Source organism: Odontesthes bonariensis, chromosome 5 (assembly GCF_027942865.1).
Source record: "Odontesthes bonariensis isolate fOdoBon6 chromosome 5, fOdoBon6.hap1, whole genome shotgun sequence".
Taxonomy (NCBI): domain Eukaryota; kingdom Metazoa; phylum Chordata; class Actinopteri; order Atheriniformes; family Atherinopsidae; genus Odontesthes; species Odontesthes bonariensis.
Genome location: NC_134510.1, coordinates 33,248,387 through 33,275,338, shown reverse-complemented (window position 1 = coordinate 33,275,338; position 26,952 = coordinate 33,248,387). Strand labels below are relative to the sequence as shown.

Genomic DNA, 26,952 nt, shown 5'->3' with positions numbered 1-26,952 from the left:
GGCAAGGGAAAGGGAGGCTGACTTGTTGAACTTGGCGCATGGATGAGCTTCATCCGTCAACAAGACGTAGAGCTATTCAGGTTTTGCCCTTGAGACAAAGCTGACCTGGTCTGAGCTGGTATTATGCAGTTGTAGAGCATATCCAGGCTCATGCAGGCAAACGAGAAGACTAACAACCTTGGGAAAAACAATGCTCCCACTGTGTCAGAATTGTAAAAACAAACTCCAATGGTGAACCTTTTCATACTTACAGAGTAATAGATGACAAAACACTAATACAAATCCAGTTACCTGCAACTTTGTACATTTACTGAATTATGTATGTGACCTTTGGGTGGGAATATCTTGATAAGTCATTCATTAAGTTCGGGGTTAGGGGAGTATAAATAGTCTGCGTGTGAATTATACTGTGTAAAGTGACAAAGTTTTAGGACAGTTTGACTCAATGAACCAGAAAACAAACGAGAGAAAAGTAATTAGGGACAAAGTGCTGCCTTTAAGAAAAATATAATGAAGGAGTTTACATAACAAAAAAACAGGTCCTTATTGCTAAACAATTCTCCTGTTTCAGTTAAAGTAATTTGTGCTAGATTTAAATGAGACCTCAGTCTAACTTCAGATGCCACCACAGACCTGTTAAAGCCTCAACAGTAAATACAAGTTTCAACTCAGGTCTGAATTTTTATGACTTCAAATTCCAAATGCAAAAATAAGAACAAAGAAACCAACGAATAATGAATTCCTTTGGGTTAACAGCTCAGCTTTTTAACCTCGTATAGCTTGTAGAGTAGGTAGATACTTGCGCCAATGGAAATGCAAATATAAACGTTCCCTCCCTTGTGCTGCTGCGTATGCTTTGTTTTCTCAAGAACCAGTTCGTTTCCACCTTGGGGCATGCGCTTCCAGCGAGTCAGGTAAGTATTGACACCTGTTTTCACCAGCTGGGTCAAAGTTGCTCTCAGCCCACAGCTGCCTCACCTTTTTCTTTCTATGGCACAGTCTGTGTGGAATTGGAAGAAGTCATGCTGCAGAATGACTGGTAAAAACAGTTGGCTGGTCTGAAGCATCATTTTTAGGGTCTTTAGGTTATTTCTATGGACTGATCACCACAATGACAATGTTCAGTGACTCAGAATACATTTGATTCCCAAGAATGACAGAAATTTCTTCCGAAATGGCATTTTGACTAACAATTACTCAAATACCACCAGATGTAAAAGTCCCTTGAAGCATCACGAGTCACATTTCATCATGTTTAAAGAAACCGAAAAGCTCTTATGAAAACAAAAAATTCTAATACACGTTTTAAGACATGAACACTACTTGTGTTGCCTTGTTCTTCAAAATTCTCAATAGCTTCACAGAAAAATGCATTATTTACAAAACATGCAACTCTTGTTAATTCATTGCTAATCATAATTTAATAAAAATGTCTCCCCATCCTAAATGAAAACCTTTGGAGTGCAGATGTCAGACCACACACTTACATGTTCTGCACTGTGATGGTCCAGTCTGAATGAAGTCAAAGGAATTCTTCCAGGGAGCTAAAATAATTTATGGCTGAAGTGAAGCCGTGCCAAGGTTCCAATTCTGCTACACACAAAGTACTATAAGGAACTGGTTTGTGATCAAAACCCATAGGTATGGCAAAAAAAATAAAAAAAAATAATAATAATAATCATGTTTTGGCAGGAAAAAAGTTGCAAACACACCTTGAAGCAAAACAAATGACCCCTGACACCCTGCGCTGAAGAGGCTTGAGTATTGAAGTAAAGGGCGTGGACAGTCTTGGGGTTTAGGCCGGACAGCTCAACAAAAATATAGGTTGACAGGGCACTGTGATTGTAAAAGATTAAAAGTTTACCACGTCGACATGGAAAGTGTTAAATCGCCATGGAAACCAAGGTGGCTGTTGGGCAGCTTGGAGCAGCTTTTCATTTGAAACACTTTTCTTCTGTTTGAGGGTATCAGCAGTGCTGCCATTTCTCTCAAAGTTATTAAAAACCTCCAGTTGTGCACCGCTCCCCATCTCTGATCATCAACCTTCCTTCCACCCCAGAGCCCCCACTTTTTCTTCTTTTGCCAGCTCAGTAGGGCAATCATCACAGCCCCGCAGTACGAAAGCATCTTAGCTGTGGCAGGTAAAAGCTGGGAGATTGTCAGTAATGACGGGCCTGCCAGTGCTGAACCTTCCCAGAGCTGCTTGTTTCAGCAGTAATTATGACGGGGGAATGGTGCACCATGACTGGCTCTAAAAAGCTTACCAAGCCTTTTGTTTGTGATGCCATGTCAACTTTTTTTTTTTTTTTTTTCTCTCAAGGAGTAGGCAAGGCAGTCGGAGAAGTAAAAAAGGGACTTGAAAGCTAAACACAATGTGTCAAACAAAGAGGCAGCAGCCTGTGTACCGAGTGATGCAAGGAAACCAGGTCTGCAAACTGAATAGGGATGAGAATAGCTTATGATGCTATGTTGAGGGTGAAAGTGAAATAAGACAGGTAAAATTAAATGCAAGAGGACAAACCAAATAATCGGAGGAAGAAAAGAAAAGCTCCAAGAGCCAAAAGGAAGAGTGGTTGGGGAAAAAAAAAAAAAAAACACAAACAGGGAGAGGACTGATAAGCCAGTTTGTGAAATGTTCTGTTGTACTACAAAAAAATAAATCTATAATCTTGGTTCCCTGTGCCACTTTTCCTGAGGCCGACCCTCAGTAATCACCTTCTTTGCCCTCTCAGCAGCATCATCCTTGCCTCCTGTTCTCACACCATCCGCCCACTCTCATTCCCTGATCTCTGAGACACACAGGTGCTTTTAAGAAGAGCGCTTAACCTCTCCCTCCACGGATCAGCCCCGCAGAAAGTGTGCAGAGAAATTCAAGGCGCAAACAGCAGCTGTGGACAGAGCTTTCTGCTTCTTCATCCCACAACTGGGCAGAAATTGGAGTCCTGAGTACAGAGGCAAAGCCTGTTGAGAAGGGATGAGGGGAAATTAACTCATTTCAAATGCCCACACTTATGTAGATGCATGAAATACATTATATTACAGAAAATGGTAGGAGTTAGGGGAAGTCTTGGGAAAGAGGGAGATTTAGTGTTCATGTCCACCTGTGTTGGGTTATATTGTTGCAGAGACAAACGCATTAAGTTAACTGCATTTAACACAAGAACATAAATCAATGAGTAGATATTTATTAGATACACAATAAATATACGCCGACTGGTGCAAATGCATTGTGCATTTAAATCATACATACAGGCTGATGGCATGTTTCACATCTGCAATGTTGTCAAATTCTTGGACCTGGGGATACATAAATAACATGCCAGGCTGCACATAAACTCATATGCAGACAGAAATAAATGATAAAAGATCAAGTCTGCTGTGTAGTTGATCAAAGGTCAAAAAAATATTATCCAAATCCCGGTTTTCACACACAAGGGGGTTAAAGTAGAGCTACATAATAAAATAAAATAATAAATAAGTTATCAATATGCCCGGTAGAAATATCCCAGACATTTTGACTTTAAACTGGACAGGTGTATTAATGAGGGCTGCATTGAAATTAGAGGAAGTTTTGCTTTTGTAGTTCTACAGCTAACTTGCATGCACAGCTGAAGGAGTGGAATGCAGCCCTCTGTAGTATATCTGAGATAGACTCCATACATTGTTCATATATCGCAAGTCATATAGTTTTTTTCCTTGTTTCAAAGAGGACTCAATGCTCATTAAGGGGGATCAACTTTGCAAGTTACGTCTCACCATCAAGATTAAAATGTCATGTCTCACCATTTCTGGTCTGAGCCAGCAAACTAACCCATGTGACCCATGTCAAAGACATTACTGATCATTCCAGAATATTCAAAATACAAAAGAGAGATAAAGAGATATATATATATATATATATATATATAAAAAAATAAAAAATGTTATCCCATGTTATGTTCCCATGTCTCCATCTGAAAAATGGCAGATAAATTGTTGTCTCTAACACCTCCAACAAGCAGCAAAAGAAGAGATTCCCCGAAGGGCATCAATTTAAGCATCTTAATTTGTCTGCAGCCAGTACCAAAGATGTGCACACTTGCACTCTAGCAAACAGCTTACAATCACCTGTGTGATGGCATACATCAGCAATTAATAAACCAATCTTCATTAGTGCTCTACTGAGGACATATGTAAACAAGAATTATAAGAAATATGAGAGTCTGTCATGTAAACTCATGCATCACAACACGATATTTTGCAATAAAGCTGTTGAAGCTGGACCTGAACCTGACTTTTTTTCCATGTTCTAAATCAAATAAATCACTTTCAAAGTGACAGAAATTACATGAGTGCGTGTGAAAACTACCTGAACGTGGCTAATGATGTATGATGAAAAACATCTTTAAATAAAGGGAAAACCAAACCACCGAGCTTCACTGCTCTGCGGTCAATAAGAGTAATCAGACTGTCCCGCCCACATTATGCCAACAGCTTCGGGTCAATAACTACACGAAGCATCAACTGCGCACATAAACCATGGGCTTTTATTGTCAATAGGGTCACTGCTTCACTGGCCTGTGGGGGATGAGACAAGTGGATTAAAAGCCTGGACAGGAAAGACTCAATCACCTGATTACGACCCACAACTAACAATTTTTCGCACTGTAGATTAATTTGTCGATAATTTTATCCATTATTCATTTTAACTGCAAAATGACATCAAACCGTAAAAATGTCAATTGTGTGTTCTCTACAGCCTGAGAAGACACGCAGGTTTGTTTCATGAAACCAGCATAACAAAAGTGTCCCATCCAACACTCAGGGATCAGCAAGTGTTTGGCATTTGCTTAAAAATAAAAAAAATAAATAAATAAAAAGCTCCAGATTAAATTTCAATGTCGATCTTCTCAATGATTTATAAACACTTTTGTTTGTGCATCTGTCTTTACCGAGTTTTCTATATAAGACTCGGTAAAGACATTTTAATTAGTGCCCGGCAACATTTAGATAATCTATCACATTGTAAATTTAATTTGCACCAATTATGAAAATCAAATTAATCCCCTTGATGAGTACAAGCTAACAAAAAAAAAAACTAACTAAAAGACTAATCTACCTCATTAGAAGATAGGAATTTTTTCAGACTTTGCTAGCAAGCAGGTTATTAGACTTTTATTTACAATTAAATTTCCATATTTTAAAAAAAACAACAACATAAAAACAACACCTTTTCTTAAACTTTTCTTAACCTTTTTTTTCTTCCTGCAACAAATGTGTATTAAAGTGACCAAACTGCAGGTCTTTTACACCCTGGGCATCCAGACATAATCCAAAATCCTTTTAAATAAGCAGTTCTAATGACATGAGATGAACAGAATAAGATAAAACCTAAACAGTTGCTACTTAAGGAAGTTAGTTGATGACATAATCCTCCTTTGCCGAGTTAAGCTAACTAACCTGGGTGAAGGTTTAAAAAGCTTATTGACCTCTCGAGCTCAAACAGTACTGTAAAATGTGTGGGTGCGGTTGTGCGCAGGCTTTCAGGTCTGGCTGAGTCACCATATATCGACTGCAGTCTTCCTCAACACCATGATGGGGAATAATGAAAATTCCCACTGAGTAATTATGGTGTTGTCGTGCACATTCAAATGTTGAATAAGTAATATGGGTCATGTTTCTTTCATGTTATCAAGACACGATACTGTATGAGTGAACCTTCTGTGCCATCAAAGCAAATAAAACCATTTAGTAAGTTATCATTCTTTGGAAAAACTAAATAAATAAATACATTTTGATTGTACAAAGACAAATTAAATGTTGCGACTGAGGAGACCAACTGATATAGTTTTTGTTTTTCTTTAAATGAAACGTTCTCTTGTTCTAGACAAATAAGACTGGACTTGCTCAACTGTTTGGATGCTCATTTATCCATTTCACAATATTTCACGTGTATTTAATGAATGACAGGTGCGGCCTGTCGGTAGATTGCATCATTCCCTAAATTCTTACAACAGAACTAATGTGGTGTGGCATCATTATACGGAAATAATATTCCCAGGAAAAGGTTGAATAATCAACAAAAAATTTGCCGGTATTGTCTTTTCCTCAGCACTTTTCATTACCCTCTTTTGAAACAGTCACCAGGTAAAGGAAAGATTGGAGAAATATCTAAGGACTTGGCAGATAGGCAGCACACACTTATTGCCCTGTCCTCGTATTTATTAAATTAATGATTCGTAATTCGAAAGAATGCATCGTAATACCCAAGCGTCACTGAAAGTTGTGATGAAAAGAATTTGTGGAATGGAATCTCTGAAGCTTCTTTTCTTAGCATTTAGAGAATTCAACCAGATGGTTGCCAACCGTAATACTTCAGTCATTTTACTCAACCAGAAAAGTTTCTGAGCAAAGAAAAGACTCTTCGATAAGACCAAATATCTGGAGGACAGCAGGTATGATCGTCAGCAGCATCTAAGTTTGCATCTCCATAAAGTTCTGTTTATGCACAAATATTTTACCGACCTAAGAAACTAGGATATCATTCACCAGGCTTTTTTTTTCCTTCTTTTTTTTTTTAAAAACACTACACAACTTTGTTGCAGCTTTTGAAAGCATCTAGTTGGGCTTTGTTTAGGTTATAGAGAACAGATGCAGATATCTGTTGATAAAAAAAAAAAATGATCTCAGAAATTTTTTTTTCTTTTTTTAAACTTGGCATAGTTGCTCTCTCTTTGTCCATCAATCCATTTATTCATCATCTTCCACTTAAACCAGGTCAGGTCATGGTAGAAACCTGGGGTATCCTCAGATGCTCCCAGGCCAGAGGGATATATAATCCCTTCAGCGAATCCTGGGTCTGCTGGGTGGACGTGCCCAGAAGGAAACCAAAAGGGAGGCAACTAGCAGACATCCTGATTAGAAGACCTCTGTCTTTTAAACAGGTGTAAGAAGGTAAACTTTTATCCAAAAACCAGAGTGAAATCTTGTTTGTGTTAGATATTTTCAGGTTTGCCGTTTTGTGACTAAATTAGTTTTTGTATTTAATACAGTTTTTCCATAACATAACCACAGCAAAAGCCCCAGTTGATCTCTTCTTGGAATCTCATTAATGGCACTGTGTTTCCAATCAGCAAAGTCTCTGTGAAACCATGTACTTTCATTTTTCTGTGTCACCTCAGTAATGGCAAAGGAAACACGGAGGTGAACCCCTCACTGTCTTTGCCTGCAATTTTCTCCCAACTCTTGAAGTCCCTGTATCCCTGTAACTTTGAAGTCCAGCCAGCTTTGAAAAAGCCAGCAATCTCCCCACTATGACCAGGCAGAGGATTAGAGAAGCCCTGTAGGACCAAGTGGAAAGAGGGCGGAAGGGGGCTGGAGGAGGAATAGCACCATTTTGCACCAGGGCCATGTATGCGCAAGCAGCTTCCCCTCCAGCCAGAGCTGTGGGGGATTAACAAGCTACTAAGGAAGAAGAGAACAGACCTCCAGCCATTTTTCATGAGTTCCAAAGAAACCAATTTGCAGGCAAGATCTGGGGGAGGCTACTAATTCTTCCCATAAACTCTTCCTGCTTCAATATAAAATCTTTGTTGAGTCACTCACAAAACTCGTAAGATGGCAAACATTTCTATACACATGTCAAGAAAGCATGCATCTACAAAAGGATTGATTTACTGATATGGACACTTCAAAAGTAACAATCAAATGTGCGCAGAGCAGGAGATCATCAACTGTTAAGCTCCAAATCTCACCATCAGACGAGATGCAATCAGTCACAGGGGAAGTCACCCTGGGAAGTTCATTTTCTCTTGTGAGCCAAAGCAAGCAAGGTTATTCCCCTTTCATCTGTTCTGAGTGCCAACAAAGTGTCGACACTTTGGCTGTGCATTCTTCATAATTGCTTAGTTAAAAATATATTTTCAAGTTGAGTATCAAGCAGATCACAACAGAGGTATCAGAAAGAAATGTGATGCAGAGTGCAATAAATATAAGCAAATAAGCTGCATTACTATAACATTTAACTTACAATGAGTAGAACAATGCAGGGAAGTTATCAAAAGGTACTAAGTTCTGCTACACAGCTCAAAGCAAGACCAACATACATTTCTTTAAACTAAAACTTAGTTACAAATCTAAAGAATCTACAGATACAGAACAGGAGCACCATCGATAAGATACAGTGACTTAAATTAAAAGTGAGGAGCAAGGAACAAAAAGGCCTTGAATTAAGAGAAAAGGCACATCCATACACTACTTCTCAGTGCTTTTCGAGTAATGGGGTCTTTTGTCTTATCTGTAACTGAAAGGAGCTTGAGGACTCTGGCCTTCATCCCTTTGTTGTTACAGAGTCTCTTGTGGAAATTGAGGATAGGCGTGGGTGCGCGAGGAAGAGCTAGGCGGCCATGCAAGCACATCAGACTTGAGCGGTCTTAATAAAGCTTCCCTCTATCCACCCCAGAGATCTCCTCACCCCAATTATACGCCTGACACCTCTACCCTCCTCCATCTCCGCTTATTTCTCACAGCCCACCATCCAGTCCCCGGCTCTGATCATGGCTCTCCCTTTGCCGTTATAAAACCCCTGAGGCCTGCACAATATCAGGCTGATTGTGGCGTTTGCTTCACTGTCTGCTGCCCGAAATGTCCTGAAATCAGGACTGCATCTATTCTCGTAGCAACTCAAGACCATTATTGTACTGCCACGAACAAAATAAGCTTTCATATATTTAAACAATCCCTCAGAGACCCTTGGCGATCATTTTGAAACATTCCATCAGTATGAATTTTGCTGGAATTTCAATGTGTGCTTCAAATCTTTAGCAATGCTCACTGAACTGTAACTCTCGAGGGGAAGCTGTATTGTCGCAGTATAATTCATTGAGGGAATAATAATGATCAGAATAGTTAAAAAAAAAAAAAAAAAAACAACTTGTTGACAAACTGTTTGAAAGTTAGAAGTGCAGCAAATAGACATGGTTGAAATTTCCAGAGAACCCCATGAATACAGCTGGGTGTAGTCTTTGTCGCCTGACAACAACTGACCGAAGTAATCATGGGTGGTTAAACAAAGATTGGCACATGCTCGTTGTAGGAATTCATGGATTTCACAATTTAAGAGACTCTTGACAGTATTATCTAGGTGAAAACGTGGCCTGAAACTCATAGCCAGCTGTTCAGCTTCTACGGTGCAGAGACGCTTCTTCTCAGTAACAAGCTTAAGTCCAGCATTACACCACCCATTTTTTAAGAAGCACAGCTTTCCTACCACCTTTAGTCTTGTTGCTCTGTCTGCAGTCTTTGTCTGAAAGCCATATAGAGATATTTTGGAGTCTGGAATGTGTTCCCCTATGTTTCACAGAAATACATAATACTGCAATCCTGATATTCCTGCTGTGTCCTTATCAGTGCTCTAACCTCATTCTGCTACAATCTCACATTCCCCATGATGACAGGGGGAATAAGTGGTTTAAACTTCCTCCTTGCTCTCCTTTTTTCTCATGCCCTCCATTCTGGCATCTCTTCTCCAACACTTTGGGATTAGGGGTCTTATTCTAGGCACTTTGGTTTGAAAAGCTCAATCAGATGCTTCTACATGTAAACAACTCCCATTGGCATCGTTACATATCATAACGGATGTTTCAAATGAGCGAGGCTTATCAGAAACGCTTATTATACGATCATCTTTGTTTCATATCACGAGCATATCAATTATATTCGTCATTATTATTTACACCAGATGTGTTTTTTTCTGTTGGTTTTCCCCTTTTCCCCATTGTGCTACTGAAACTTAAGTATTCTATAAGCAGCTTTCATTGTAAAATGAAGACGAGAGCTTAATCTTAAATTGTGGAGTGTACCACAATGGTTGAAATGCTATGATGATACACAGGATGGAGTGAAAAACTGCAGTGGCTGTCACACACATGCACATCGCCTTCTCTTGACCAGCTTTTTATTTCACTTTGCTAATTTATGCAAATAATATAAGCAGGTTGTGAAGATGTGTAGGGAAAGGTAGAGAGCAGGAAATTAGACTGATCCACATGTAAACATTGCAGAGTGAACCATGATTGCTTGTTCATGTGTGTGCACTGCTATTGGTAGGTTTGGGCTTCAGGCTGTTGGGATTACATAAATTATTACTGTATGACCACTTTATTTGACCAATTTCTCATTTTATACAATGACCAAAGATTTGGATCCATCAACTAAACTAAGCTAATTGTTAACATGTGTTAGTGTTTGAAAGAACACATCTGATTAAACAAGTGGGTTATGAAGGAGTTGTTATTGACAGATAGTTGCCAGTTCCTGATGCCAAAACAGTGCATAGAGAAGCACGGCATTAACTGATGTTTATATTCAGCATAATTTTTTTTTTCTCTTATTGAAAAATTTAAATTATGGAAAAAAGGCAAATTTATGAAACCAAGTTGCAAAAACTGGAAACTAAATAAATTGACTTCGTGTGACATCAAATCTTAGTCTCTGCAGACTACAAGAACCTTTTACCAATTAACAGCTTCATAAATCAGTTAATCTCCTCTTTGTTTTGTTCACAAGCCATCCAAACTCAAACAATGTGAATCAAAACAAACCAAATTACAAGGGTGCTTTCCCCCAAATGATATATGCTGTGTTCATGATAACACAGAGATACAACATGGGAGCATCTATGTGCATTCTAACACATCGAACAACAAAATAACTCAAGAATAGCAAGTAAACCACATAATTGGCATTCCTCATGAATGGTTTAGTGCCACTTGTTTGAGATGTTTTTACTGCTTTTTCCTTCAGATTCTTTCAAGGTCAGTAAGACTGCATCTGTCCAACCATCTGTCTCCAGCCTTCCCAAGAGGTGTCTTGTCATCACCACTACTTGGCCCCGTCCTCTACTGTCCACACTCAAGATCACAGGAAATTCTTGACCAGAAAAAGTAGCTTTTCAGTGATTCTCCAATTTCCTGATGCATTTCTGCAGCTCTTTACCCACTGATTACTTGAAATCCAAACAGCGATGCTCAAAGCACACTGGGCATGTACCCATCTTTGTTTGTTGAGTATCCATAATTTAAGAGACTACCGACAGTATTTTCTAATTTTGGAACAATGATGATGATTATAATCAATCAGTGGAAAAAAACATTTGCTTCATGACTTAAATGAAACCCATTTACAATCAAATTTCCATCTGTTAATCCTGGCAAGTACTGTGTGTAGTGAACAAAACCCTGCATTCTCCATTCTTTATTGTAAGCAGATGCCCCACCAAAATAAAACCAGTGAAAAGAGCTCATATAAAGCACAAATACAGGATTCTCAAATGCAATCCAGCATTGAATGAATATAAATTCATAAAAGGAACCCATCTTAGACCACTGAGAACAAGGACTTAAAAATGCCAACACAGAACGCAGCATCAGATACTGAATAGTGAGCACAGTGCATGCTGTACTATTAGCCTCTTCATTTATCCATTTTCTATACCCACTTCATCCAGTTCACAGCTGCTGGGGGTTTGGAGTCTGCCCCACCAGCCATTATGGGACAGGCAGGATACACCCTGGACAGGGCGCCAGTCCATCGCAACTAGGGGGCCAACTACCCCCTACAGTCAATTTAGAATGACCACTTAACCTAGTCACCATTTTATACGGTTGAATGAACCAGGTACCCAGAGGGAAGCATGGGGATATGAACATGCAAACCTCACATAGAAAGACTCGAGCCAAAATTTAAACCAGGAAAAGCTTCTTGGTTTGAGGCAACAATGCTACCCACCACACCACTGTGCAGCCCATATTCCAGCATCCAGTATCCAGCTACGTCCTTTGATTATGAGCTACTTCTTAGGTTAATCAAGGATTTATTAAAAGAAAAAAATGTATTTCCATTAAGCATCCATTGATTAAGTGTTGCTCAGCGGTCTCTGAGGTGACCTTTTTTTTTCCCCATGTCACAACAAATTTACTTCAGCGTAATCATCTTTAACTTTTAATTACACAGCATTCATGTTGGAGAGAAACAGCATTGCTTACCTTACAGCTTCCAAACAGCCTGCTGACTACAGCAATCCAGTAGATAAACCAGGTTGGAACAGGCTTCAGCTGCAGCTGTCCATGTATCTGGAAGAAAAATGAGACGAGTCTCACATGTGTGTTTATAGTAGATATAACGAACAGCAGCTCTCAGTTATGGCAGCTAAGACTCACTGTAAACACAGTCATGCTGTATTTTCCTATCAAAGGACTCCAAGTTCAAAGTACATTTCACAATAACAAAATAATGCCAGATATAACATTTCCTTTCATTGGGAAAATGCTAAGAGGTGCCACATAAAAGTGAATTTACCTGCTCTGTGTTCTGGGCAAAAGACGTGTTTGGAAATGCCTCCTGCATGACAACAGTTTGCTTTTGGATTTAGTGAAACAAATCTGCTCTAGCAATCTGCTCCTATAAGCATATTCACTTTGCCAGAGCTCAAACGTAGAAAAAGCATCATACTGTAAAATATTGACTGAAACATGTTAACTGTAATAAGGAAAAAGGTAAATAAATATAATAATTGAGAGTTTCAGTGAGGTTAAAAAGCAACTTTCTGCAGTTTCATGAACCATAAGTATATAATCTCAAACTGTTACACCTACTGCTGATCAGAATTCAGTTGAACATTAGGCAGCAACACGAGGTGAATATCATCTTCATTGTGAGAAAGTGTGGGTAGTTTGTTACAAGGGCAATGTGAAGTCAAGGATAAACAACCCAATTTTCTTGGAAAATGCAGAAATGATGTCATCTTTGTTTGGTTCAGTAACAATGTTACAAATATACCTATATGGTGCATCAATCTTGTACTTTTACAGTCTTCTAATTGATCATCTTCGTTTGATAATTATTACAGAAAATATTAACAAAAATTTAAACGTTGACTGAACATTGCTTTTTTTCCCCCTCGTGTTTATAAAGGAAACACTGAACAGCAACAAAAGAGTTTAAAAACCTCAACATGACTTACGGGAACATTTGAGCTCATATCAGAGCACTGCAGCTGGAATTTTATAGATTTTATGCCCAAAACATTCACAATACATTGTAAAATTATTTATTAGTATTTCAACTATATCACAACCATCATATTTAACAATTATTTTAATAATAGAAAGTACTACCTTCAACCTTTCCTTTCTTCTTTGACGGTATTTTCACTGTGCAAGGTAGGTTTAAATTCTTTGAAAATAAAATTTTAAGTACTGAAGGCTTTGTGTGGAAATGCATTGCAATGCCCTTCAACTAACCAACAGACTTTGGCTGCACCGAAATATTTTGAAAGGGTAACAGCCAATGGGAACAATACTGGTTAAACAACCCTGTTATTTGATAACTCTGCCCGTTGCTCAAGCCAAAGAGCAATCAGAAGTCCAATCTGTTCAAAGTGTGTACCAAATCGCAATAAGCATTCATAATTGACCTTTTTAAAATTATTTTATGTGGCTATTGTTTGGAAAAAATGTTAGCCGTTTGAATAATTTTGCCATGATAGAATCGAAAGATGATTGACCACTTCTTTTCAGCTTTCTGGAGCTGTTATTAGATGCAATAACCTGCAAAGACTAATTCTGACAAACGATGACTGAGAAGGTTCCGACCCAACACAATTTAAACTTGCAGCGCCCAGCAAGACTTGCAGGCAGCATCTTCTGGATTATTGAGCAATCCAGCTGGCAGCCATAAGCTGGTGATGGTTCAGTTGAGGGTAAGGCAAAAACAGCTTGCCAACTTTTTCTCTTCCACTCTCAAGTTCTCTTTGTTTTGGACATCAGAGCCACAAATCCCAGATGAAAAGTACAAATGCCTTTTGTGTGTCAATAACAGTCCCACCCAGGTACCGTGATATCGTCAAGCATGTGGTCATTATTCTTTTGTTTCAGCGGTAAAGAATGAAATCTTGATAGACAAAGATCTATGCTCACCATTTACAGCAACTTACACTACAGGATGGGAAAAACATCAAAAAGGCAGATAAGGCTTTGTTGAAAAAGAAAATTCCTGTGCAGGCGCAACAAAGGCTCCAGACTACAGCATCTCTAAGGCACTTTAAGTCCCCAGACTGGAAATTGCCCCTAAATGCATCTAGATGAATTTAATAGTCCGTGTTTGTAACACAGCTAAAGAAGAGCTATTGACGTAGATCAGGCCATCTGCTCGAATCACGCCAACAGTTGGAGGGAAAAAAAAATTTTTAAATTAATTTTACAGCGCTCTGTAATTTATTCGGTCTATGTAGTGAAAAGAAAAAAAGAAAAGAAAGATTAAGCCAGTCCAACTCGGGCTCAGAATCAAGTGCTGACGAAATGTATAAACAGTATCCTTCAACGGGCAACTGAATCATTTCAAAACCACAACTTGGAGCCACAACTGAAGGAGTAATGAAATCAGTGTTCGGCCTCTGGACCGCTGCACCGGATGTTTGCTTTGCTTGTTTGGGCCAACTTGAACTTTCAGCCTTTGCAAATTTACAGAATCGATAATACATGGATTGATTAGTCAAACCTCACACTTACAAAATGACACTCCGATTGATTGTAGAGAATACAAGACCGTGGTTGTGGAAATAATACCACAACCCCCTTGTTATGTCAGCTCAAATAAACAATGCACAGTCACACAACATGTGGTCAGAGGAATCTAGGGAAGGAATGATCAGCCTCATGCCAAGCAGTCTTAATTACTATTCAGGCATACTAAAAGCAACAACTTGGTGGGGTTTACATGACAAATACAGAGCTAGATAAAACGTCTAAAATAAAATTCTTATTCTCCACACACACACACACACCCCACCCTTTTAATACTACCCCAGCAGCATTTTGTTAATCAACTGAGCTCACTGCAGGAACCTTCGATTAACCCAAGAAAAAGTTCCTGCGTCCACGATCAGAATCAGAATCAAGTCTTGGGATCGACGAAAACTTAAGACCATTACGAAATACAACCCAAGCATTGCACAAAATCTTCCCAGTTACCTGTCCTCTTAGCTTGCCTTTCTTCATCCATTTTCAAGCAATGATTCTATGGCCACCAGATCATTTCATTTTTCCTCAGATTAATTTGACTAAAGCAACAAGACAAATCCATGGCTTCTAAATGGTTTTGAGTCATAAATTACATAAACCGATTTGCAAAAGCAAAACGAACCATCAAACTTACGTTGATCGTCTTTTCTAGCTTAAAGGCAACATATGTAATACAAGGGAGCAAGATTACATGTAAATTAAACACTGGTAAGTACATATCAAAAGCTCCGAAGTTAAGCTTTTGCTACGCACAACTAAACCCATAACAATGGTACATCTCCTGATAAACTGCCAGTCGGTCTGGATCAAAATTATTTCTAAAAGTCTTCATTTGAATTCAAGGTTGTAGTTTCATTTGTGACCTTCATCAGTGGAGACCGAGACACTTAAATGGCACTACATCATCGCAGAACCAAAATAAGGGCAAACTGTGTGTAAATACAGCTGCCTTATGAAAATGTAAAAGATTTTACGAACGTGAGCCCAAAACTGGTCCTGGAACTGCAAGTTTCCTCCCCAGAAAAGAAATTAACAATAAAAAACGTGAATAACTTTAAAAAAATAAATAAATTAAGTAAAATTGTGAAAATTAATGCAACCGTCTTGGGATGCTTTATAAAATATAAAGCTTAAGGTCACCTATCAAGCACTTAGAATTACACAGCTTAAATGATTGATATAATTGTCAATGACCAGCGTGTTCATGCATTTAAACAGCTAATAAATCTTGTGGAGGAACTGGGGAGGGTGGCCTCCATCTTCCACTAAATGACAAACAGACCACACTAGTGTCCTTTCCCACTCAGCTGTCCATTAAAAGGAAAACATGTGGTTTGGTGTCTTGTTTCAGGGAAAGTGAAAAATACGCACCCATTAATTTATACACTAGAGCAGAGAAGTCAAACAAGTTGTGACTAAGCGTTTCCTATTTCTTTATACCCTATTCACTTATTCCACATCCCCAGAGGTGGTTAGGGTAAGCTGCTCTAACCCTCGCTTTTATCACCAGGCAAATCCGCCCTCCCCTGATACCAACTTGGGAAAATCAATCAGTATTCGGGTCATGCCAACACCCTTAACATGAGACCTCTGACCTCTGCAGGGTTCTACTCAGAGAACATGACAGGGATTTGTCTGTGCTGCCGGTGTCTGCTCAGTGTCCGATGCTAACAAAGTCCTCGTGTTGAGGGGAGGAGAGCGGCGTGACCCTGTCCACCTACGACACAATAAATCCAGCTGAGGAGTTCAAGGTGGCCTGACCTGCATCTGACCCCGTCTTTGGAAACATGGCTGCCAGCTCCATCTGAGCCTTTCCTCCCTCAAGGCCCCGAGCCTAAGGGAGAAACCGAGGATGTGCTCCAGTTTCAGTGGCAATGCTGGTGCCTAAATGAACACATTTACTCACTCAAATTTCACTTCTTATCGAAACAGTTGGGGAGCGTTCTTTCTGTCATGGCAACTGTACGGGGGGGCAGAATTAGCATAGTGTAATTACGCTGGGGGAAGATCCAGGCTCCAAGGAGCAAGACATAACCTGTAATTTGCCATTGTGCTTCCTTGGTAATTGACAGTCATTCTGTGATATTGGAGATAAATGTTGGAATTCAGACTGTTAGTTTAACTGATGGTACATTCAGTATGATAATAACCACGGACTTGCATACATTGAATCTGATGAACAGCCCTCAGCTCTTCGCCACTTTCTCTCCCTCTATGGCGTATTATCATGCTAATCTAAAAGAGAAGAGGAAAAAAAAAAACTTTTCGGTGAATGAGGATATATAATGGGAAGCAGGGACCTCTGGAACTGTGAGGAGACAAAAGAGGGTGACAAATGGACACAGACATTATACTGGCTGGTTAATTAAAAGAACATAGCCTAATTAAAAAGATCGTCCTGGTGAATAAACTGCCTCGGTGCAGTAAGTGACCTGTGTCTCTTGCACATGTTGGGCAGTCAGACTCGCTCCTCTTTTACACATTTCATTTCCACTTCAGAGGGGCTGCAAACACAGAATTGGAGCATGTTGCAGGAAGTGAGCCAGATCATAGTTGGGCTGCTGGTTCTTGTTAAAATAACGATAGTTTCCATAGAGAAGTAAAGTGAATTTACACAAGAGATCTGATTAAATACCACATTACTTACACAAACTTTTTTATTAGAAATGGCTTCACAACAATTTGGTTCTGTCATTAAACATCTGGACTTTGTTTGGATTGAATCATTCTTTAATGTACAAGTTGTTTGTAATGTATAGCATAAAGACACCTTGTGTTGTGGCTGAAGGAGACGTGTAGAAGATAAGATGATAAGTGATGTAATGACTGCAATCTGACGGTCTTACTGTCAATAAATTTTTTTGTCTTTAAAAGAATATGTACCCGTTTGTTCTTAATAAACTTTAACCATCATAGTTGTCTGCAAACCTGCCATACGAGACTTTTACTCACTCATTTATCAAATTAGAATCATTCCATTGTTGTCGGACAGCTTTTTTGTACAAATAAAAATCGAACAGAAAATTAATAATGATATATCCTCATTTCCCCCCATTTAATATTTGGGTATTGAACTTTGTATGTCCCTCATTTCACAGTTGGCTACACATAGCACCAGTGTTATCTGAGCACTCAGAAGATGGCCAATTTGTCTGCCTTTGCTGCTCTACTGTGCTGCCTCTGTATATCCATTTAGCTGATGCACACAAATTAACTAAAATGTCAGAACACACAGCTTTGTGTCCTCTTAATTGATGGTAAAAAGCCTCCTCACATACAAACCATTAAGAGCGTGCGAGTGCGGCTGTGCTGTCCCAGTTGTCATTGTGTGCATGTTGATGATTATCCTGCAGCTGGTGTGTAAATTTGAGCGGCACAGAATCAAAAATGTGAGGGTTTCCAGTCAACTGAAAACCAACTGATTCTTAAATGCTGTTTATGAATCAAAATTAGGTTGGTTAGAGACCATATTGATGTCTGAATTGTGATTTTAGACATCCATAAAATACACAAAGTGCTGTTGGAGACACCAACTCATTTTAGTCCTATAGGTCTGGTACCATCACATATCGAAAACATTCAGTGAGCCTTAATTAGATTGAACATACACATAATATGTAGATGTTTTTTTTCTTGACCATTAAAGAGTTGCTTTATATGTCTCTTTAGGTCCTAAAGTTACACACGTGCATTTTTTCAAGTAGCTTGAATAGTTTAAGACTAATGGTCAATCCATGAAGACTCTTAACATATGAATAGCAATAAAAAAGGGAAAAAACATGAGTTCTGACAACATTATTTAGAGAAACACATGGCAATTTCAAACTTTTTAAACCCGGGTACACCTTCTAGAATTAGCAGATAATATTCCTTCCCACTGCTGGCACTTGCGTGTTCTGTATGCAGAACCAATCTAATACTTCCCACTAGCTTTCAGGTTCCCAGGGGACAAGCCTGTGCCTGTGGTTACGTCAACATGAAGGGAAAAGCATTCTAATGTATCCTCCAAGCTGTGTTGGATGACATTTTTGTGATGAGCACAACTTCCTCAGATTATCAGACAAGTTAATAGTTTTTGATTGGACAGCAGACATCAGCTCCACACAGCAGGACTGAGAATGAGCAGCCAGTTATCTTGCAGATGGATAGAAATAAATCCCCCTTCTCTCCTAATATCTACAATTTGTACATTTTGTTTCAGATCCTCCATGTGAGCCGTTATGGTCAGTAAACGTGTGTTTCTGTACAGAAAAAGTGAGCTGTGCCCGCTCTTGTAGCTCTGACCATAGCTCTGGGTCTCACATTCCCATCAATGCTGATCAGGGCTAAAGCCAATAAATATCTGGGTACTACTGCAGAGTAATGTGACAAGGGACTTGATGCCTATTCAAGACTTTCCCCATTGTGCTCAAAAGCCAGATGGTAGCAAGTGTTAGTGTTTTTTTTTACTTGTTTAAAGGGTGCTTTTAATAAGGTTAAATGTTCAAGTTTCCTCAGAATAGAGACAGTGGTTTAAATGACCTAACTGACTGACATCAGAAAAAAAAAAAAAAAAAAAAAAAAAAAAAAAAAAAAAAAAAAACATGTCAGGGCCAACGCTTACCCAGGCTTTCCCGTTGATGCCGTCATATTGTGGAAAGCTATTTTTTGATACCTTGAAGCCCCACAAGGTAAAAACACAGAAGGCTGCTGCTGCCTCAATTACAGGGCAAGTCTGAATACTGAATTTGTCTGCGATGCTGTCAAGGGAGAGACTGGAATGGGAAGGTAGTAGCTCATTTAGAAATAAAATAAAAATAAAAAGGAATATTGATACTTTTGTGGCAGGAAAGACATGAATGGTAAACATTAGTGTTTATTTAGAGAACAAAAGTGTAAAACCAATACTGGTAACAAATCCAAAAATTAAAGCAACTGTCATGCTGTGGAAACTCTTCATTTTTTGCTGCATTGTGCTGATTTAACAGGTAACATTGCAAGCATCAACTAGCAAGCAACAATTTGTGAAATCCTGCCTCAGCATAGTATAAACACTTGTGAACTAGCTTTGTGTCCAAGCCATTCAAACTGGACTTCCTGACATTTCATCCTCCTGCTACCTGCAGACCAAAACTAATGCACACTGTGTTTAGCTGGAGGGCTACTGTCAGCCTCAGACATAGCCCGAGTGTGAAAGTGCATTGCCCCTTATTCCTGTCACATTCTCCTGTCATTCAGTTGTGACATTAAAGCAATAGTGTGGTCTGGGTTTTTGTTTACTCTCGGATGGTTTTCGTGCAGTCAGTCACCAGAAACTGCCCCTCAGGGAGAGACAGTGGAGCCAGCCGGGAGAAAGGAGGCAATGAAGAGAGATCAAACAAAGATTCATACCAGGAAAATGCAAGGGGGTGTGCGACAGAGTGGAAGCAGTTTTGTTGTGTTTGTGTTCACGTGGTCTCCCTTTCTGAGAATAACTTTACGGCTTCAGAGAAAATTAATGAACATGTTTTACCGCCTGAAGCAGTCCACATCATTGCAGGGGCAAAAGCACACACACTTAGGCTAAATTATCAATAAGACAATTACTCTGAAATTGCTCACATGTTTGGAGAATCAGTCTGCCTACAATTCAGCTCTGTTTAAAGCAAGTTTACCCCTTTCATTGCCAGCAGTCAGACTTTATGCGAGACGATCCGTTTTCATTCATTTATATCCGCTTTCTTGAGCACATACACAGTAAGCAAAATACATCATTAAAAAAGGTCAGATATATCCATTTCTGTCAGGTTAAGGGAGCATTTTGTCTGCAAAATGCCTCTACCTTTCCTACATGTGCCAACTTTAGCATTCAGATTAAAAGTTAGTATGAAAATTGGCTGCTTGCCCTTATTCCCATGGCAAAGAAGTATTTCTGTGTTTTGATCTATAAGTTAAAATTTTAGTTAAAATATTTTGATATTTAATATTAAGTGAATATATCGCAAAAAAAAAAAATGTAGAATCTGTTGATAAAAAAAAAAAATAAAAAAAAAGAATATATTAGTTTCAGGTTTTCAGTCCTTACCTTTTAAAACACAAATAACTTTTACAAAGATTTGTTTTATCAATTTAAAGGGCGGCTTTAACATTTTGATTACATTTCTTTGCATCAAGTGAAGAACTAATTCCTGCTGACAACACCATCTCCCACACACGCACAGCTGCAGGGGTGAGACAACACATGGTTAATAAACCGACACACACATTACGGGAAGAGTTGGGGAGACTGAAGGAGAGGAGGAGGTGGTTCGTTTTACTCACCCTGGACCCCTGCTTAGTTTGAATTCATATGTCATTAACTGTACACCCCCATTCCCAAAAGACTGTTTTAAAAATAGCCTCAGTTTAATGGAAACAAGCTTGGAGTTCTGAGAAATGGATGAAAATGACCACGCTAAGTGTAGGCGAGCAGACTTATCTTACAGTGTCCGAGCCAAATATTCACTGCACATATGGTGAACTCCAAAATATACACAAATAATAGCGTGCGTGCTTAAGTACCAATTAAAAACCGCCTACATTTGCCCCAAAATTCTCACACAGGTAAAACACTTCATTCACTCAAAAGGGATTCACTGTTAAAAAAATAAATAAACACAGCCAACTCTAAATTTAGGCTAACACATTCCAGATTTAAGCTAGAAGGTATGCAGAGTGTCATCCAGAAAATCTACTACAATTCCCATCTACAGACTGCAGGGTGCCCCCATAAAAGACACCAGTGGAGGGCTGGGAATTCAAACAGTTTACAAAACCATTAAAGAACTTTTCACACTAAATTTGGGCTTCAAGGGTTTAACTTCTGCTGTCCATTCAAAGCATGACAAGTGAACAGAGAGCAGGGTGACATGGAGAGGTTGGAAATCAGATGCAGGTATGAACCGCATTGAAAGTACACATGCTGCGTTGCATTGCTGAGAGGAGAGCCAAAGGGCGTCTGATCACTCTCTAAAGGGGAAAAAGAAAAAAAAAAAATCATCCCATCACTTAAATAAATTAAATGTGTGAATACCTGTCACCTAAGTTTGTGAAGAGCCAGAATGGCAGATACTAGAATCCTAATGGTTGAACCAAGCAGCTTTAAATAGATAGGACAAGAAAAGGGTTACAGTAGGTTTTAAATTCCCTGCTTTATTTCACATTCCAGGTCCATAAAAAAAATTCTCATTAAAAGAAAACACTGAAAAATGATCACAACTCAGAATGAGTTCTTTAGGACCGAAGCAGTGGGCCTTTTCTCCTTACTATCGTCAACATAATTGCTTTGACCAAGGTGTGGTAAGTCAGACAAGAGCAACTTGGAAAATAATAATAATCAGATCACGATTCTTCACACAAAATCTCTTGGTCAGGTCAGCCAAGTAAATTCCCAAATGTTTAAATAAATAAAAACACACCCACATTTATTTAAACTTTGTAATCTAAAGTTGGGAAATCTAAAACCATAAAGCCATGTGCACTTCTTTCATTCAGCCTCCCACTCTTCTCCATCTCACACACGGTATATAAGCTCCTTCCTGCTTAATGCAAACACAGCAGACCAAGACATAATCACAGGAAAAACAGTCAGTACTAAAGCCAACTAGATTGAACAACTTTAACACCTCTCTTCTCAACTTTTTTGCATATTTGTTTTTTTGGAGAAAACACAATAAATGTAATGACCTTTTGAATAAACCTTGATCACTTTCTGTGCAAGACTTTCTGTCCGCTCCTCTCGGACATGTTACTAAAGGTTGGAGACTTTGTGTCGCTGCATTACTTATAAAAATACAGTAAAGTGAATGTGGTGGCTGCGATTTGACAGCAGTCCGTTCAGTGACAGGGAGAATGAAAGCGTACCACAAGATGAGCATTCAATCGCTTCAAAAGGTAACAAATAATAATAAGCAAAAAATATGCTGTAAAAATATTGGGCCCCTCCATATAAACCAACTAATCAGCCATGTACAGTGGAAGAAAATTCTGAATATACCAAATCAAAATGTCTTAAAGCCAACACCAACTCGAACTGTCAAAAATCCAAACACAGAAAAGCAGCACTCATCACAGAAAGAAAGGTGAAAATGTTGTATTTGGCTTACAAAAAGACAACACTTCTGATCTGTGTCAATGTTTTGACAGTTTAGAGACTAATCAAGGAGAAATACATCACAAAAAGTGCTTATGATGAAAATGTTTGCAGCTCTGATAGTACTCTTCAGCAGATAGTCTGTCGTTGTTAACTGCAGGAGAGGATGCAGGAAGGAGTCTTTCTACACAAACCGTAACAAGATTTATGGCATTTCTAAACAGAAGCCCTCTTATCTTAAAGTTTCACAATGTAATAGCTAACAGTCTGGGAGGGAAGTTTGTTCAGCTCACATGAATTAAAAACACTAATGAAAAGCCAAAAAGCTGAATTTTGCCAAGACAGACACAAATTCTCAGGCATTGTGGGCCAAATTTACAACAGCCAAATTTTTTTTTTCTTCAATAATATCTGGATCAGTTTTGTTTATTCCCAATTTCATCATTTTAGAAAAAAATTTAAATTCGAGCCATTAAATGCTGCATGTGCGATGATTTGCTAATGATACGCAAACCAAACAGGAAATAAGGATGTTTTGAATGCACTTATTACTTCTCTTAAGCAAATGTTCCAAATCACGGTGACATGTGTTCATAACAACTTCCTTTGCTGAACACAAAGCAGAGGTCAGCTGTGCCAAATGTTCATTTAGAAAGTGCACACCAAATCAAAGAGCAGTGGTGAAAGGCTTCGAGTGTCTGGTCGATCTTTCCAGGGAAATAAACGCTGGCACGGAGATGGATAGCTACATTTCCTCCAGAAGAAACAGCCGTTTGTTTGAAAGAAACAGGAGAGTAACTAGACTGTTAGTACAAGCTGTGATAGCCACAGTTGCTGAACAGGCGAAGAAAATAACTCCACTAACTGAAACGAAAACTTCACAAATTGAAAATCCAAGAAAAAGGATCGTTAGTGTTCCACCCACACTGTTTGATTGAGAGCCAATCTCTGTGAAATGAAGCACAGAAAAAACACTCCGCAAGGAGATGGAAATGAGAAAAATAAATAATGATGATGCAGTAGGAGCAATTTACTGTTAAAAAGTTGTTACAAACATACGATATGGTACTTCTTGCACTGAGAGGGAAGTCACAAAAAAATTCAGATATATGAGAGTATGTTGAATGATAAAAGAAAATAGACAAGAAAAACAGGTTCTTGATCACACTGCTGCCAAAGTAAATTTAATAAATACAGCCTGCGGTGGTTACTCCTCAAAATCTGAGATATTTGAAAGTGAAAACCAGCTGAGCTTTAGCACAGTGGCCATAATGTGTAACTACAGTCTCGGTGTTTAACCACATAATTTAGCAAAGAAGCAACAGATAAAATGCAGATGCTGATAACATGTGTATGGCTCCATTATCTGACTCCATCCTCAGGAGGGTTTGGGGCATGTAGTCGCGTCAGCAAAGCTTTTAAGGCCACTGCATATGTAACACATGCTAACTTGGCCACACATTTATTCCTGCTGTGGCATATGCCGTGATCGTGTTTCAGGTCATGGAATGAATCTCTTGTGCCTTCTCTCAACCTGCCAATGTTTACATGGAGCTAGGTTTTATTCTGTGCTGTATTTAGTGAAGCCGAAGTCCCCCCACATATCCTATTCTGTATTTTATTTCTTGCATCAGATCATCGGTAATCCCAGCTGCCACTTTAACAACTTTAGAGCCGTTATCTTTGTTTAGGTTTGTCTGGACACAAACAATAAAGTGAATTCCTAAAAACAGCTGAATGGAGGAATGGTGACTCCATTTGTAGTTGGAGCAAACCCTCATTAAGGACGCAGGCACTCACCGACCAGCAATGAGAACAAATGAGGAACTCATGTTGTAGGGATCAACTATCAGAACACACAAGCTTTTTAAAAAAAAAAAAATAAAATAATTCATAAAAAGGGCAACTTCCTCACCAACATCAAGAATGATCGGACACCAGGAAGTTCCAGGCATCGCATGAATGATAAATGATGCGGGTGTGCCCGCATGATGAAGCCATTCAGAGACAATTAAGAGGGTCAAACCGCGGCACTTTGCCCACCACTAACTGAAGACTTTCACAATCAGTAGCTGGCATGCATGCCAACGGGTTATTTCAAGGGACAAGTTCATTTAGTTCATTTGTTTTAGTTGCATTTCAAAAGCAGAAGTTATCGCCACAGGATGCAGGTAATCTGCTTGTACTTCTCAAATAATGGCACTTTAGCCTCAGAGACAAAAAGAAAATGTGTTTTTGGCTGCGAGGGCAATTTGACCCTTTTCAGATTCCCCAAAGTAACAGCAATGTTGGATCAAGTCAAGTCAAATTTATTTATGAAGCACATTTAAAAACAACCACAATTGACCAAAGTGCTGTACAGAAGTAAAAGCAAATAAAACAAAACAACAATAAAAAAACAACACAGGGATCAGTGCGGTTTGTTTTTCCTGGCCAGCAGCAACAGTCAGGGAAGGCTTTAGATTTGTTCAAAACACTTAACAGACAACAGTTTTATGAAAAAAAGAACCAGTATGACACTGGCTTTGCAAGGAAAATTATGCTAAAATCTAGGCTGTTCCAACACCAACAGAACAAGTTTGAACAACTAGTGGTGAGCAAATCAGTTTCAAATGTCTGTCTTATGTTAGCATAAACAGATTTTAGTACAAACATGGTTACACTGAGTGAGAAGTCAGTTAAAGAGACTATACTGTGTGTTAATAAATTTATACACTAAATAACTGAACATCAATTTGTTGCTTCTACATCTTTGTTGTGGCGGTTGGTCACGTTGCTCACTTTGATATTCAGGGCCCAATTCTGGCTCCAGCACAAACAGCTGGATCTCACATGCTTGAAACCAGCACATTTCTCAAAGTGTTTTCTTGTTTATGTGCGGTTTCACATGTTTCCACCACCATCTTCCACACCCCCTTGGCAAACCTATAGAAATTAGACCAATCAGAAGGCACTTAAGAATTTCCTCTGAAGAAAAAAAAATAAATAAATAAAAATAAAATAAAATAAAATCACTCCCTCATTCTGAGTTCATTATAAACTACTTGGAGTTATAAAGCGTGCAAAGCTAATCTAGAGGAATTAATGTCTGCTACGGACACTTATAGTTTGAAAAAAATAAAATAATAATATATATATATGGGATTGGGAATGAAGCAACTGGATAGTTGTGCTTTGTCATCAGTTAATAATCCTTTAAAACTATGAAAATCCATGTACAGATGAGGCAGCACTTGCTACTTCATCACATGAAATATGCATGGAAAATGCAAAGGATTCAATTTTGGATGATTCATTTTCCCTCCTTTCAAGAGAGATCCTTTTTGTTGTGCATGCTGCTTCCAAGCTGCCCTGTGGGTAGCGCACGGAGCTTCTGTGTCACACAAATCAAAGAGCGTGTGTGCCTGTGACACCCTGTAAAGGAGAGGTATTCTGTCCTGCATTTTAAAAGGACAACGCATATAAGAAAGAGGGAGCCATTAAACATGGCTCTTCGGGTATTCTTACTCCAACTGCAGCATTTTTAATGCAAAACCATAATGAAAACAGAAAAACCTCAGTGCATGTATAAACACTGACATGAGACGAAGGAGAACAAAACCTTTAGAAAACATACAGCGTTTGAGGTTTCAATGTTCAACAAAGATTCTTTCATGGGACATATGGTCCACTCAAGCCTAAAAACATAAATCACAGGTCATTTGATGATTTTGCAAGCTTCAGGTTATATGTTCCCTTTTAATTGCTGGACTCCATCCCCTGAGCTTCATGAAGCGTAAAACCAGACAGACATGCAGTGTTCCTGCTGCTCTGCTTGTGGCCACAGTGGGTTGGCAAGCAAAGACTAAGTCCATGTTCGACAAGGGGTTAATGTTTCTGAAGAGCAGCACGGCAAAACCACAGGAAGACAGCCAGTCTGGATGGATGGACTGAGGCCTGTCACTAGTCCAGTTTGTGGTCTGCCACCTCCTGCCTCTTTTTCTTCCTTTTCCCTCTAGCCTTTCACTGAACTCTAAGGTTTTCCTCACAAAATTTACACGCTCATCAGCCCGGCTGTAATTTCAAGAGCTGGATTAACCACACCAGGACCACAGGAGGGATACAACTGCACGCCTGTTTTTGGAATCAAAAGTAATCATAAGAGTGCCAAGGACTCAGATTGGACCAGTGGGAGGAAAAAACCCTCAGCGCTTTATTCAACTCAACTTCCAGCAGGCTGCAACATTAACAAGGAAATAGATGCAACAAAATTGGCACCATCCATTATGCCCGTGCCACAGGCAATCTATAAATTCACTTTAAAAA

The 26,952-nt window shown here is 39.0% G+C and overlaps 1 protein-coding gene across 4 annotated transcripts in view; it reads right to left on the bottom strand.

Moving 5' to 3' along the window:
- sema6cb (semaphorin 6Cb) overlaps positions 1 to 26,952 on the bottom strand; it is a 147,599-nt gene that overhangs the window by 117,374 nt on the left and 3,273 nt on the right. For all 4 annotated transcript variants that reach the window (XM_075466159.1, XM_075466162.1, XM_075466163.1 and 1 more), the window contains exon 2: positions 12,024 to 12,110. The gene's annotated coding sequence lies outside the window, so the exon portion shown is untranslated. The remainder of the gene's footprint in view (positions 1 to 12,023; positions 12,111 to 26,952) is intronic.